The sequence below is a fragment of the Triturus cristatus genome, chromosome 1_1, assembly GCF_964204655.1.
Source record: "Triturus cristatus chromosome 1_1, aTriCri1.1, whole genome shotgun sequence".
NCBI classification, from domain to species: domain Eukaryota; kingdom Metazoa; phylum Chordata; class Amphibia; order Caudata; family Salamandridae; genus Triturus; species Triturus cristatus.
The window spans coordinates 31,048,278-31,062,304 of record NC_140579.1 but is presented as its reverse complement, the minus strand read 5'-3'; the positions used below and the strand labels follow the sequence as shown (position 1 = coordinate 31,062,304).

The following is a 14,027-nucleotide window of genomic DNA, read 5'->3' as shown; positions in this document are numbered from 1 at the left end:
AATGAAACTACACGCTATACAATGTAAGACTAAACAGAAAGTGAAAAGAAGACATAATAAAAGGAAAGACCTGTCATTTAAACAAAATCTTTCAAGTTAACCGGACGTTTGATGACCCTGCAAGGCCTTGAGACTTCACCTCGCGAAGTCCAAGGCCTTGCAGGGTCATCAGACATCCGGTTACCTTGAAAGATTTGGTAACATCAGAGGTAACATTCGATGATACAACATCAGTAGACGGACATCTGGCAACTCTATTTAAATTCCACACCCTGTGATCACTGGTCTTAATGGCATTCTTAAACAGCTTGATAACCTTGAGTGGTCTGCTAAATTTTGAATTACCTTTACCCAAGTGGGGATTCTTGATCTTTACCCAATCACCCACAGAAACTGTAGTTTTCTTGACAGCTTTACGCTCATTAAACCATTTCTTCCTTTTCTCAATAACAACAGGTTCTCTTTCTCTCCAACCACTCACACCCCCAATATCACCATCAACATCAGACTTTTTCGCAACAACCCACAAGGGACAAACCTCTGAGTGGCCACCCTTTTTTTGAACAACCGAAACGGAGACAGTCCTGTAGAAGTATGCGGAGTAAGACTATATTCCCTGACTTTCTTTCTCATGGCCACCTCCCAATTCATACCTGTCACAATAGCTTGCTGCAAGGTCTCCTTTAACAGCTTCACAAACCTTTCTACAACACCATTGCTTTCAGGATGGTAAAGAGCAGCCTTCTGGTGTTTGATTCCCCTGCAACATAAAAAATCTTCAACAATCCTCGAAGTAAATTGAACACCGTTGTCCCAGAGTAAAGAAATTGGAAAACCATCTCACTCAAAAGGTTTGTCCAGAAATTCAATAACCACAGTAGACTCTACAGAATTAACTACTTTGATCTCTGGCCAACGTGAATACATATCCATGCAAACTAAGACATACCGGTCGCGTGTATTAAGTTTTACAGGACCTAAAATATCGATGGCAATGTCTGTCCAATGCTCCTTGGACTATTCCCTCAGTACCATGGGCTGGGTTCTGCACTTCAAAACCTCATCACAACATGAACACTCCACACAATTCCTGACCTCCCTCTCAACAGCCATATCCATGGCCGGCCACCAATAGACTTCTCTAATCCTCTCTTTTGTTTTAACTATACCCATGTGACGGATGTATGTCGTTACAACGCACACTTTTACAACGCATGCACTTACAATGCATTTTTTACAACGCAAAATCCATTACAATGCACTACACTTACAACGCATGACACTACAACGCATTTTTAAAAACTACCTTTACAACGCATACCATTACAACGCATAATAGTAAATTGCATTTAAGGTAAGTGTTGGATAGTATAGGGGTAAAAATTGCTATTCTAACTCCAGGGGGTGCAACAGTAGAGTAAGTGTTGGATAGTATAGGGGTAAAAATTGCTATTCTAACTCCAGGGGGTGCAACAGTAGGGAAAGTGTTGGATAGTATAGGGGTAAAAATTGCTATTCTAACTCCAGGGGGTGCAACAGTAGAGTAAGTGTTGGATAGTATAGGGGTAAAAATTACTATTCTAACTCCAGGGGGTGCAACAGTAGGGTAAGTGTTGGATAGTATAGGGGTAAAAATTACTATTCTAACTCCAGGGAGTGCAACAGTAGGGTAAGTGTTGGATAGTATAGGGGTAAAAATTACTATTCTAACTCCAGGGGGTGCAACAGTAGGGTAAGTGTTGGATAGTATAGGGGTAAAAATTACTATTCTAACTCCAGGGGGTGCAACAGTAGGGTAAGTGTTGGATAGTATAGGGGTAATAATTACTATTCTAACTCCAGGGGGTGCAACAGTAGGGTAAGTGTTGGATAGTATAGGGGTAAAAATTACTATTCTAACTCCAGGGGGTGCAACAGTAGGGTAAGTGTTGGATAGTGTAGTGTAATATTATGCGTTGTAATGGTAGGCGTTGTAATGGAATGCGTTGTAAAGGTAGTTTTTAAAAATGCGTTGTAGTGTCATGCGTTGTAAGTGTAGTGCGTTGTAATGGATTTTGCGTTGTAAAAAATGCGTTGTAAGTGTAGTGCGTTGTAAAAGTTGCGTTGTAAAGGTTGTTCCCCCCATGTGACTGGCATGAGCACTTTTAAGCAGTCGTTCCCATAGAGCACTCCACATAGAAACACAGAACCAAGACACTACAGCTGCCAGACAGACGTGCTGACTTTGCCAGTGCTTTTTGAGTTTGGCATTGGCTTTGCAGTTTAGCTCATACTCACTAAGCAGTTACTCTTTAACCCCACTGCAGAGAAAGTAATATACAGGGCACATAAGATCTTTTGGGAGGCCCTGTAGTATGAAGCACCACGTTGGTACACCTGCAATGCATGTATTTATGACATCATGATTTCTGATTGGAATATGCCTTGAGTGGTCTTTCTTACTATCAAAGAAGACGAGTTGTATCACGTTCATTTTTGTTGTTGTTGGTAGTCTTGAAATTTAGATAAAGCCTGTGGGCGGCATTTGAATCTGTTGGTGGTAAAGCATGTTGGCTGTATTTAAACCTAATAGTTATAGAGCATGTGGGGGTATTTGAACCTGTTGGTGGTAATGCATGCATGTGGGCACAAGGCCCGCTCTAGGGCGGGGCACAGGGTGTGGCCACACGGGCGCTGACTTCGCGTTTGAAGTATATTATGCTTTTAAAAGCACCTGCTGTGCCCAGGTTCCTTGCCTCCAGCAATTTTCAGGCAACCATAAAAATGTCGAGATAACTCCAGTGATTAATGTTCTTCCTAGAGAGATGGAGGTTTGTCTAGTAGAAGTTTTGACTCGTGGTAAGTTAGCACAGAGGGCTAATATGCCTGCTGCAAAGACCGTGTACCATGCAGATCACAAACAGTATATATTGTAAATAAGTCAGTGGGTTGCTGCTTATGTCAGAGAGATCGTTTTGTTATTTGCAGTTTATAAGTTAAAATCCAATCATGGAACAGTGAGCTATTGACTGTAATCAAAGAGCTGCATGCAGACTGCAGGGTATAGATTAACACATTAGGATTTTTTTTTCCCAGTCTTTCGTTATCCTAATGTGTTCATTTGGATAGAAATCAATTTTGATTATTAAAGAGAAGCCCCAACCATGGTGTTAGTTTTAAATTCTTAGTTTGTGCTTCCTCAGACCAAGAACTCTCAAACCATACTGTCTACCAGTATGGATGACGTGACTCCTACACCTTGTAGTCCTCTGTCTTATGTAACATTTCCTATGCACTGATTCACACACCTATCAATGATTGTCTCGGTGTCATGTTAAAGGGTGGCAGTGAGGGAATCTGTGGCAGAGGTGGTGGTTGGGGGACGCCAGCTAACATTGTCACACTAAGCGCCATCAGCACAAAAGCTGGCCCTGTGTGGGTGTATTTAACCCCTTCCCTGCGGGGGTAATGCCCACACGGTGCGGGGGGCGGTGGAGGGGCCGCGGCGCCGCTGTGCTCGTGACAAGCTCAGCTCGTCATGACTCACAGTGGAGCTGTGCTCATGACGAGCTGAGCTCGTCACGACCCCGCCCACTGATTAATTCTCCCGCACAGGCGGGGAATTAATCTTGCGTGGGCGGGCCGCGGCCATTATGACAAGCTCAGCTCATCATGAGCACATCTCCACTGTGACTCATGGCTCGTCATGAGCATGCAAGAGGTTAAATCTGTTGCTGGTAAAACATGTTGTCATATTTAAACCTGTTGGTGGTAAAGCATGTTGGCGGTTTTTGAATCTGTTGGTGGTAAAGCATGTTGTCATATTTAAACCTATTGGTGGTAAAGTATGTTGGCGGTATTTGAATCTGTTGGTGGTAAAGCATGTTGTCATATTTAAACCTGTTGGTGGTAAAGCATGTTGGCGGTATTTGAATCTGTTGGTGGTAAAGCATGTTGGCGGCATTTGAATCTGTTGGTGGTAAAGCATGTTGGAGGTATTTAAACTTGTTGGTGGTAAAGCATGTTGGCGGCATTTGAATCTGTTGGTGGTAAAGCATGTTGGCGGAATTTGAATCTGTTGGTGGTAAAGCATGTTGTCATATTTAAACCTATTGGTGGTAAAGTATGTTGGCGGTATTTGAATCTGTTGGTGGTAAAGCATGTTGTCATATTTAAACCTATTGGTGGTAAAGTATGTTGGCGGTATTTGAATCTGTTGGTGGTAAAGCATGTTGTCATATTGAAACCTGTTGGTGGTAAAGCATGTTGGCGGTATTTGAATCTGTTGGTGGTAAAGCATGTTGGCGGCATTTGAATCTGTTGGTGGTAAAGCATGTTGGAGGTATTTAAACTTGTTGGTGGTAAAGCATGTTGGCGGCATTTGAATCTGTTGGTGGGAAAGCATGTTGGAGGTATTTGAATCTGTTGGTGGTAAAGCATGGTGGTGGTATATGAATTTGTAGGCCATAAAGCAAGCTTTGCAGTAGTTTATTTGCTGTGTGCAACCTTATTTATCAAAGTTCAAAAGGCAACAACAATCAATACATTATATAGTCCCATACAGGGCTAACACCTCCGCTTGTGCAGTTACAGACTCCTGGTACAATCCCGCAGGCACCGGCCCTTCAGGAGCCCTGGCCTATTCACCAGGAAGGGAGCTGTGTGGAAAATTACATGTCTTCTGTTAAGCAATAAAATACCTGGTAATGCTTAACCTAAACTACCATCCAGTTTATGGTCTTTGTATACAGGTGCTGAACTGCCTGAGTGTATGTAGGTCATAGGGTGATTGCATAGGGAATATTGAAATTAAATGTAATGACAAGACAGGAGGCTAGCATTATGCGTTACCTTTTATTCAATAACTTCCGAGCAGCAACACTGTAGAAGCTTCAAACATCACTGAATGAAGTCACAAAGCATTCAACCATTCAACATAACATAAGCTTCCAACATCCCAAGCACATCCTCTTTTGTTTGCTGCTTCTGAGAAGATGAGTATATGTTCTTATTTGGGATGATTTGAATGAGATAAATTGGATTTTCTATGTAATTGAAGTGTTTAAGAAGTATTTTAGTTGAATGTAATTTGATATAATGTTGTATTAATGTTTGAATTTAATATTTTTTATTTTATTTACCCAATTTCTGGGTGTTTTAATAGATGAATATGTGTACAGTAGGTCGATCATTTTATGTGATTTAGGGCCTCATGTAGGTAAATAAATTTTACCGGTTCTTAAATACCGAGCCGTACCGAATCGGTAAATTAGAATCGGTAAGTTACATGTAGGTAAAAATTCGGTAACAGTTACCGATTCGGTAACAGTCGGTAAATACGAATCGGAATTCACCGATTCGGTAAATACCGAGGTGATAATTACCGAATCGGAAAATACCGAGGTGGTATCTACCGAATCGGAAAATACCGAGGTGGTATCTACCGAATCGGAAAATACCGAATCGGTACGTACGGATTCGGTAAATAACATCACATGACTTGACGAAACAGCTAATCCTGTGCAACGACAGCCCACCCAACCAGGAACTGCCCACACCCAGGCAGGTGTACACAATTAGCCGAAGTGGCCACACCCAGGCAGGTGTACATAATTAGCCGACCCTGGAGAGGCTCGGAGTGCAGAGGAGAGGCAGGGAGCAGTTGCATGTGCGAGCGGGAAACGAACAGCATGTCCAGCCAGAGCACACAGAAAGACGGAGGGGAAAGGAGGAGGAAGCTCAAATTCAGCCCCAAGGAACTCCAGGTGCTGGTGGAGGAGGTGGTGAAGCAGTACCAGAAGCTGTTTGGGAGGCAATCCCTGCAAGTGCCTGAGGCCGAAAAGCGCAACATATGGCTGGCCATCCAGGCGCAGGTCAATGCTGTGGGAGTGACCCACAGGGAAATTGAGGTCCTCAAAAAGCGCTGGTATGACCTGAGGATTGTGACCAAGAGGAAGATGGGCGACATCCAGAAGGAGGCCAGCCAGACCGGAGGTGGAACCAACAGGGCACCTGCCCTCACCGAACTGGAGGAGCTGGTGGCGGCCACACTCGAGCAAGAGAGCGTCGTGGGTCTTGGGGACGCCGACAGCTCTGCCAGAGCCGCAACACACCAAGGTAAGACGAAAGCACAGCAATGTAGCCGCCCCTACCCCTATCCCACATCCCCCATTGTGACACGAGAATCACACTGCAGTCCACACGTGTCAGTGCAGACAGGCAATGCATTCCGGGAGATGTAGTCAGGGCAACACTAACCATGACGTAAATGTCACAGGGCAACAAGGCATGTCACGCACTCGAGGCACAAGGAGACAGAGGACAGATTGGAATGTGAAATGATTTATTGTGACGCTTGCAATGCAGCCCTTCGGGGACACTGAGCCAATGTTGTTTTTCTGTCCACAGATGTGACATCATGCAGTACAGGGCATGCTGCAGGGGAGACGGCACACCGGCCACAAAAATCACCTCTAGCCAGCACGAGTGCAGACCAGGGAGCAGGCCCACTTGCAGCCGCACCACCTACGCAGCCAGCCTCGCCGCACACAGAGCCAGCATCACCTCACCGAGAGCCAGCATCACCACCACCAGAGCCAGCATCGCCACTCATGTTCGATTCACCGGCCACATCTCCGCTTGCAGGTGTGAGAATGAGGAGGCGTCCAGCAGCCAGGCTACGAGCCTTAGACACCTCGTCAGACGACAGCATGGGCCCAGAAGACCGCACCGGGCCCCAGGAAGGGAGCCATCCCACTGTGCCCCAAACCTCACAGGCAGCACAGACGGGAGCAAGAGGGCGCCGCAGGTCGCGTGTCCAGAGTCCACCAGCACCCACTGACGGCCATGGTGTCTTCTTGGGGCTCGAGGGCCAAATGTTGAAGCAACAGCGCCTGCAATCAAAGGCAGTAATGTCAGTCCAGAGGCACATGCGGGTGATGAGGACAAGCTTAGTCAACATGGACACAAACATTGGCGGCATGGCTGCGGGCATTCGGGACATGTCCCAGTCAATCCAGCAGTTGTGCAGCAAATTAGATGCTGACATCGAAGCACGGCGCCGGGAACGCCAGAGAAGGGACACTACCAGCAGGGCACTCAACCGTCTGGCAACTGCGACTTCCCTACTTTGCCGGCGCTCTGTGACGATGCAGGAGGGCCTAACACAGTGCTGCAGCGACCTGTCACGGGGGATGGTGCAGGTGACAAGTGCACTAGGGGTGCTATTGACAAGTCAGGCGTCGACAACTGCTGCAGGGGATGCTGCGGAGAGCATCGACACCAGCAGCAGCATCACACCCCCCGTCCCCGAAGCACGCAGGAGCAGCAGGCGGCTTGGGGTTGGCTCTAGTGAGGATGCACAGGCCGTGCAATCCACCACTGCAGCGCGTATGCGCAAACATTGATGTGGCCCTGCTTATCCACTTGCCATTGGGTGACGTAACCCTGGACATACTCATTGTATAGATGGCATATTGCCAGATTGGCCTGTTCATGTGTTCATGGCGTGGTGCCACATTAAACTACGTCATGACTTCTCACGACTCGCTGTGTCCCCTCACTTACTCAGAAATAGTTGCATGTGATCTCTGCCCGTCTCTCTGTCCCATCGATTGCAGTTGGCACTCTAGCTGCGCTGCCCTCTGGCTGGCCTGACTCATCCTCGTTGTCCTCAAAATATGTTAGTTCCACATCTGTACCTTTTTTCGTGGCAAGGTTGTGCAGCATTGCACAAGTGGCAATTATCTTGCAGCAGGTGATGGGTTTGTACTGGCGTGCGCCTCCGCTCTTGTAGAGGCAGCGGAACCTGCTCTTCAGCAGTCCAAACGTGCGCTCCACCACATTGCGTGTAGATTTGTGGGCCACGTTGTATCGTCTCTCACTCTGGGTTGCTGGGTGTAGGTAGGGAGTGAGGATGAATGAACGGCATGCATATGCACTGTCGCCTGGATGAGTAAAAGGGAACCATCAGTTACATGCCTCTATACACTCTGATTTGCAGGTTTCAAGGGGCGTCACTGTTACTTACCCAGCAGGTATCCCTCTCCGAATTCTCCGGCTCTCAGTCGTGTGTAGATCCCACTGTTCTGGAAGATGTAAGAGTCGTGGGTGCTCCCAGGAAACTTTGCAACAATATCTGTGATGATGTTCCCTGCATCACAGATCACCTGCACATTGATGGAGTGGGTGGACTTCCTGTTCCTGTAGATGTGCTCTGTGTCAGCTGGAGGACAGATTGGGATGTGTGTACCATCAATACAGCCGATGACATGGGGGAACTGTGCCATGTGATAAAAGTCTGTTTTTGTTTTCTGCAGTGCAGCCTGTGTGTTTGGGAAGCTGATGTAGTGGTGCATTCTCTGCATCATGGCATCCAGGAACTTCCTGAAGAAACGTGACAGGCAACTCTGGGATACCCCACCCACCGCAGCTATCACCACCTGATAACTGCCGGATGCCAACAGATGTAGGCTGCAGAGCACCTGCACATGTGGGGGTATGGCGTGCGCCCTTCTTATTGGCTGGTCCAGGAGTGGGTGAAGGTCCCTGATTAAGTCCATGATGGTTTCGGGGTGTAGCCTGTACCTCTCATGTATCTCTGCATCAGTCAGCTGGAATAGTGTGATGCGCTGTCTGTAGATTTGTTCCTCCCGTCGCCACACCCTCAGTCCTGCTGCCTGTAGACGTAGGCGCCTTGCAATGACGTACATGGCGGCCATGTTGTCCACGCTGTTGCATTTTGGGATTGCTTATGTGCATTGTTGATGGTTACCACCTGCTTTCCATCCGTGTTAATTACCGACTCTTATTTACCGATTTTCCTGGATTTCTTAATTACCGACTGCTCCTACATGTCATTTTAAATTTTTACCACTTCATATTTACCACTTCATATTTACCGATTCGTTAATAATGTATTCGGTAAATATGAATCGGTATTTTAGAATTCGGTAACTATGAATCGGTATTTACCGCCTCATATTTACCGAAAAGTGGTTTTTGGACTCCTACATCTCACTTGTCTGAATACCGGTCGGTAACGGCATATTTACCGAAAATCGGCCGTTACCGACCGGTATTTGGCTACCTACATGAGGCCCTTAGTTCGGAAAAGATTATTAAAGTTATTGAAGGAAATATATTTTTACAAATATCAGGAAGAGCATTGAATCTTTAACGGATGATGAGTCTTACCGGTAAGTTTTGAAAGGGAGCGCGTGATGTATCGTCAAGCGCTCTAGAAATGAGCTCGTGCAGAAGTGCATAGCTTCTTTTCATGCGCGTGATGTTTCAGGACATGCTCGAGGAAATGGAGCACGGGCGAAGGTGCGTAAGCACAGTGTGGCCACTTTCTAAGGGAAATAGAGAGCGTTTGGTCGACGTATGACAGACGAGTAAGCACAGTGTGGTTGGTTTCTAAGGGAAATAGAGCGTGTTTGGTCAACGTCTGACCGAACGCATACATTTTGAAGGGAAATAGACCTTGAAGTGTAAACAAATGACGTTTACAAGATAGCGATGAAAGGTTGCTAGGATACGGTTGTCCGATTGGTAAAGGAAAGTCAGTTGACTTTCTAAGTTTACCGATCGGATTGAAAAGACTCTAGCATTTTGTCTATAAACTCAGAAGAGTTTAAGGATAGTTGCAGTGGCGGCTGGTGACATTTGAAAGTAGTGAGGCGTAAAAGTTGGGTATAAGTGTAATGTCACCATGACACACTACTAAACTATTCCCTGGGACACTATTAACTAATTGCATGATACTCGTATAACCAGTTCTGCAGCACATGTTTTGCATATTCCACAAGACACTATTAGCAAGATTTCTCAGACACTATCACCCAGTTTCTTGAGATACTTTTAACCACCAGATCAATTAGTATCTATTAACCAATTTCTTGAGGCACTATTTACCAACAACAAGGAGCGCTATTAGCTAGTTCCCTAGCCCACTATTAAACATTTCCTTCAGAATCACTAAGCAGAAGTTTCTATTAACCATTTCCCTGAGACACTATTAAAACGTGCCCAGAGGTCCTATTGATCAAATATGTAACACACAATTAGCCAGTTCTTTTTTATCTAGTTCTATTATACATACTTCACCAGTCTCTGTGAGTCACTTGGCCTTTACTTTTCCAGACTCCACCACTACCACGGTGAGCAGTAATTAATAATCCTGGTCAAAATGTACGGCGTAGAAAGAAAGCAAAGGAGAAATTTAGGAACCTGGTACGTTAAGTATCCAAGAGCTTTTCTCGGAGGTCCTCCCGGTGCTGCCTTGAGTTTTTGTACATTTCACGCCGAAGAGGATGTGGTCTAACGGCTAGAGTAATCGACCTCGAAGCGAGAGAAACAGGTTCGAGTCTCAGCAGCGAAACTCAACGTCTCGTGATTCTGGGCAAATCACTTTACCTCCCCGTATCTAACAAAATCAATGAGCCCGTCTGTAACGCAACCGGTGCTCCAATACTTTTCGGTCGAGTTTGAGCTATAAAACTCCCTCCCCCCCCCCAAAAAAAAGACATTGTTTCTAGAACAGAATCCGCATTGGCGGTGTTCAGTGACTGTAGACAGCGATTTAAAGGCAAATTAATTCAAGTTCAAGCGAGTTCTCAGAGATGGGGTTATTGAAGAGTACCTTGTCTAATGTGAATGTTTTCACAGACGAACGCGGTGCCTTAATTGACATTTCTAAAAAAAAAATATTTCTTGTGAAGCTCATCTGTTCGAAAACACATTATAATTTTGAACATTATAAGGGTTAATATCGCTACAATTTTTGCTACTGTTTATTTCGCAATTATATAATGGTATTATGATTAATAATATCGTTCTTTAGCTAATAATGTTGCAAAATATTACCTATACGGTGCAACATATATGTCAAGTTTTAATAAATCATTCACGCTATTTTATAATTAAGGTTCCATATTAGTGCTGCGAAGCGGAGAGAAGTCAGCATCGTAGCTCTATATAAAATACACAATAATATAAATACGTGTGCGAATATGGTTAGAGCGCCAAGCGTACCAGTGCTTTCAAATGTCCCTTAACATAAAATACGTATACACATTATTTCATAACTTGATTAGGATACAAAATATAATTTATTTGCAGGCGTGTATAAATTATGACTGCCACATTTTTTTAGACCAATATTAAACAAAAAACGTACCTCACAGCCGGGCCCGGGTCCACGCCACCTCTCAGACCTCTTCTTCCCTGGGCGCCTTCACGAACGGCACTGGAGGGGCCTGCCAACCCCTCTCAGCCAATCCTGGCGCTGCTAGCAGCGCCAGGATTGGCTGAGGGCACAGCTTACGCTACGCCCGCCGCCTGCCCATTAGGAGACCGAGGGACTCCTAATGGGCATGCGCAAGCCATTGCAAACACAAGTGCGCATGACTGGGCACGGGTGAAAATTCGCTCACCTTCCCCACTCATGCGCACTTGTGCTGCTGCCTGTTGCCCCTGGTCTGACAATCATGTCAGTCAGCATGACGCCGGACCGCCCACCCCCTTCAGACTCTGAAGGGGGTGGGCGGTCCGAGGTCATGCTGACTGACATGATTGTCAGTTGGTTCTCCCTCGGCGTCTTTGAACTTAAGTAAACTGATTCAGTTTACTTAAGTTTAGAAACGCCGAGGGAGCTACGGGCGGGGGGGCTACGCCCCAACGCCCCCAATGGACGCACCGCCACGGGATAGTTGGAAAACGGATTATAGATAGAAAGGAAAGATTTATAAAAGATATAGGGAAGAATTAAATAATTTTGAGAGATAAAAAATATATATATTTATACTTAGAAATTGTAGGAATTGTTAATAGTTGAAACGAATGTACGACGTTACAACCCAGTGTTTACACAGCAATACCTTTACAGCACAGGCATTACAACGCATGTCGTTACAACGACTTGCGCTGGACTTAAGAATAGTATGATTTACTATTCCAACTCCAGTCTACGTGCAGTAGGGAAGGTACTGGAATAGTAAATCATACTATTTCTTAGGTTAGAGCGCCATCCAGCGCAAGTCATTGTAATGACTTGCGTTGTAATGCCCACGTTGTAAAGGTATTGCGGTGTAAAGACCGCGCTGTAACCGAGGTTTTCCGTTGAAACAAGTGTGAGAGAATTAAAATGAGTGAGGGAACGGAAATAAGTAATAAGGAGGTTCAGGGAGAAATAATAAGGATATTGATAGAAAAGGAGATTGGCACTAAGGTACAAGAAACTGTGGCAAGGTTAGCAAAAGAAGGGAAACGAAAGAAAGAAAATGTTGAGGAAGAAGAATTCTGGACTTTATCAGAAGAAGAAGAATCACAGAACAGGGGTCCAGGTGGTAAATGTTTGAAGAAAAAGAAACAGCAAAATTCAGTGGAAAATATTTGTAGTGATGATTTAAGAAAATGAAAAAATGAACAAAGGTGTGACTATGAGAGGTGTCCAGCGCGGCACAAAAGAGAGGCAGGTTGACCCTGCAAAGGAAAGGGATGGACAACCATCATGGCCAAATGAAAATGAGGAGGAGTATTTGAATGAGTACATTTTGAACCTTGATTTTAATAAGGATCAGCATGAATTTTCAGAATATGCTTCTTCAAATACTCAGTCTAAAAAGGAATTGAAGGATTCTTTTGGAAATGTTCTCTTTAATCCAACTCTGATTAAGCATCCAAGAAGTTCACACATTTCTGATTAGATTAGATACTGGATAAGAAGACCTCTAGAGAGGAATGAACAAAATCTCACGAGGGCTTAATGCTCTTGTCCTGTGATTGATGTAAAGGAGACTATAACTCCAAATTTGGACCTAGACCTCATTACATATTTATTTAAGTTAGGTCGTGACCCAAGGAAGAGGTTAGAAAGAGCACTGAAACAGTGTGAGGATAAAGTATTGGATATTCTTGGTCCAGTGGCAAGAATATTCGACATGGTTGAGGTGTCATATGTTAATGGATCTGACATGGATCTAGAACTATTACAAGGTAGGAGGCAAAGGGCTATATGTTTCATTGGCAATGGAAACGCAGGTTTGATTGCAGGGAGAAGGAAGGGGTCCTTTTTAGGATAAGCCCGAAATTAGGCGACTTTGCTAAAAGGGAGAGTAGTGAGGAACCCAAAGGTCTTCTATTTGGAGAAGGATTAGTTAAACCTTTAGGGAAACATGTTAAACATTTACTTCATTAGATAAGGCACATGCATCTGAGAGAAGAGTATTTGAAAATGTATATGGCAGGGCCGGAAGAAGGGGTCAGTCTTTCGGATGTTCATATTCAAGAGGCCCATTCTATCAGGGAAGAAGTAATGTACAAGGAAGAGGTGTTTTCAGAGGAAGCACATATCAGGGTACATTCTATCCTCAAAGAGGACGAGAAGGAAGCAGCAGATCGTCTCGAGGAAGAGCGGGTTATCAGGCAGGAGGACAAACAAATCAAAGTGAGTATGAGAAATATTTTTGGTTTTATCCAGAAAAATTCAGGAGGAAGACTGAAAAAGTTTCAGGAGAAATGGAGAGAGATAACAGGAGATATCTGGATGTTGGAAACAATAAAAGGTTATTTGATATATTTTGTATCTACAACAGTTCATAAAAGGGAGCCAAAAGAAATATTTCTTTAAAGAGAAGTGCAAAATATAAGAGAAAAGGAAGTACAAGGAATGATGGAAAAACAAGCGATAATAAAAGTGTCAGAAAAGAAAAAAGGGTTTGTCCAAGGGTTTGTAAGTACCCTTTTTGTAGTAGAGAAGAAGGACAAAGGTTGGAGACTGGTTATAAATTTGAAAGAGTTAAATCAATTTGTTGTCTACAATCATTTCAAGATGGAGAGCATCCATCTGTTAAGGGATATTTTGTTGGACAAAGATTGGATGGTGAAAATAGATTTAAAAGATGCGTATTTTTCAATAGCAATAGTGGAGGAGAGTCAAAAATACCTTCAGTTCAGGTGGAAGGGACAACTTTATATGTTTGTGTGCCTTCCTTTTGGTTTATCTTCGACCCCATGGTGTTTTAAAAAATTATGAGACCTGTTGTGTG

The 14,027-nt window shown here is 44.4% G+C and overlaps 1 protein-coding gene across 1 annotated transcript in view; it reads right to left on the bottom strand.

Annotated features, from left to right (window-relative positions):
• Positions 1–9,314, bottom strand: part of LOC146869239 (uncharacterized) — a 462,683-nt gene extending 453,369 nt beyond the window's left edge. The window contains exon 1 of the mRNA XM_085645955.1: positions 9,175–9,314. The gene's annotated coding sequence lies outside the window, so the exon portion shown is untranslated. The remainder of the gene's footprint in view (positions 1–9,174) is intronic.
• Between the last annotated feature and the right edge of the window lie 4,713 nt (positions 9,315–14,027).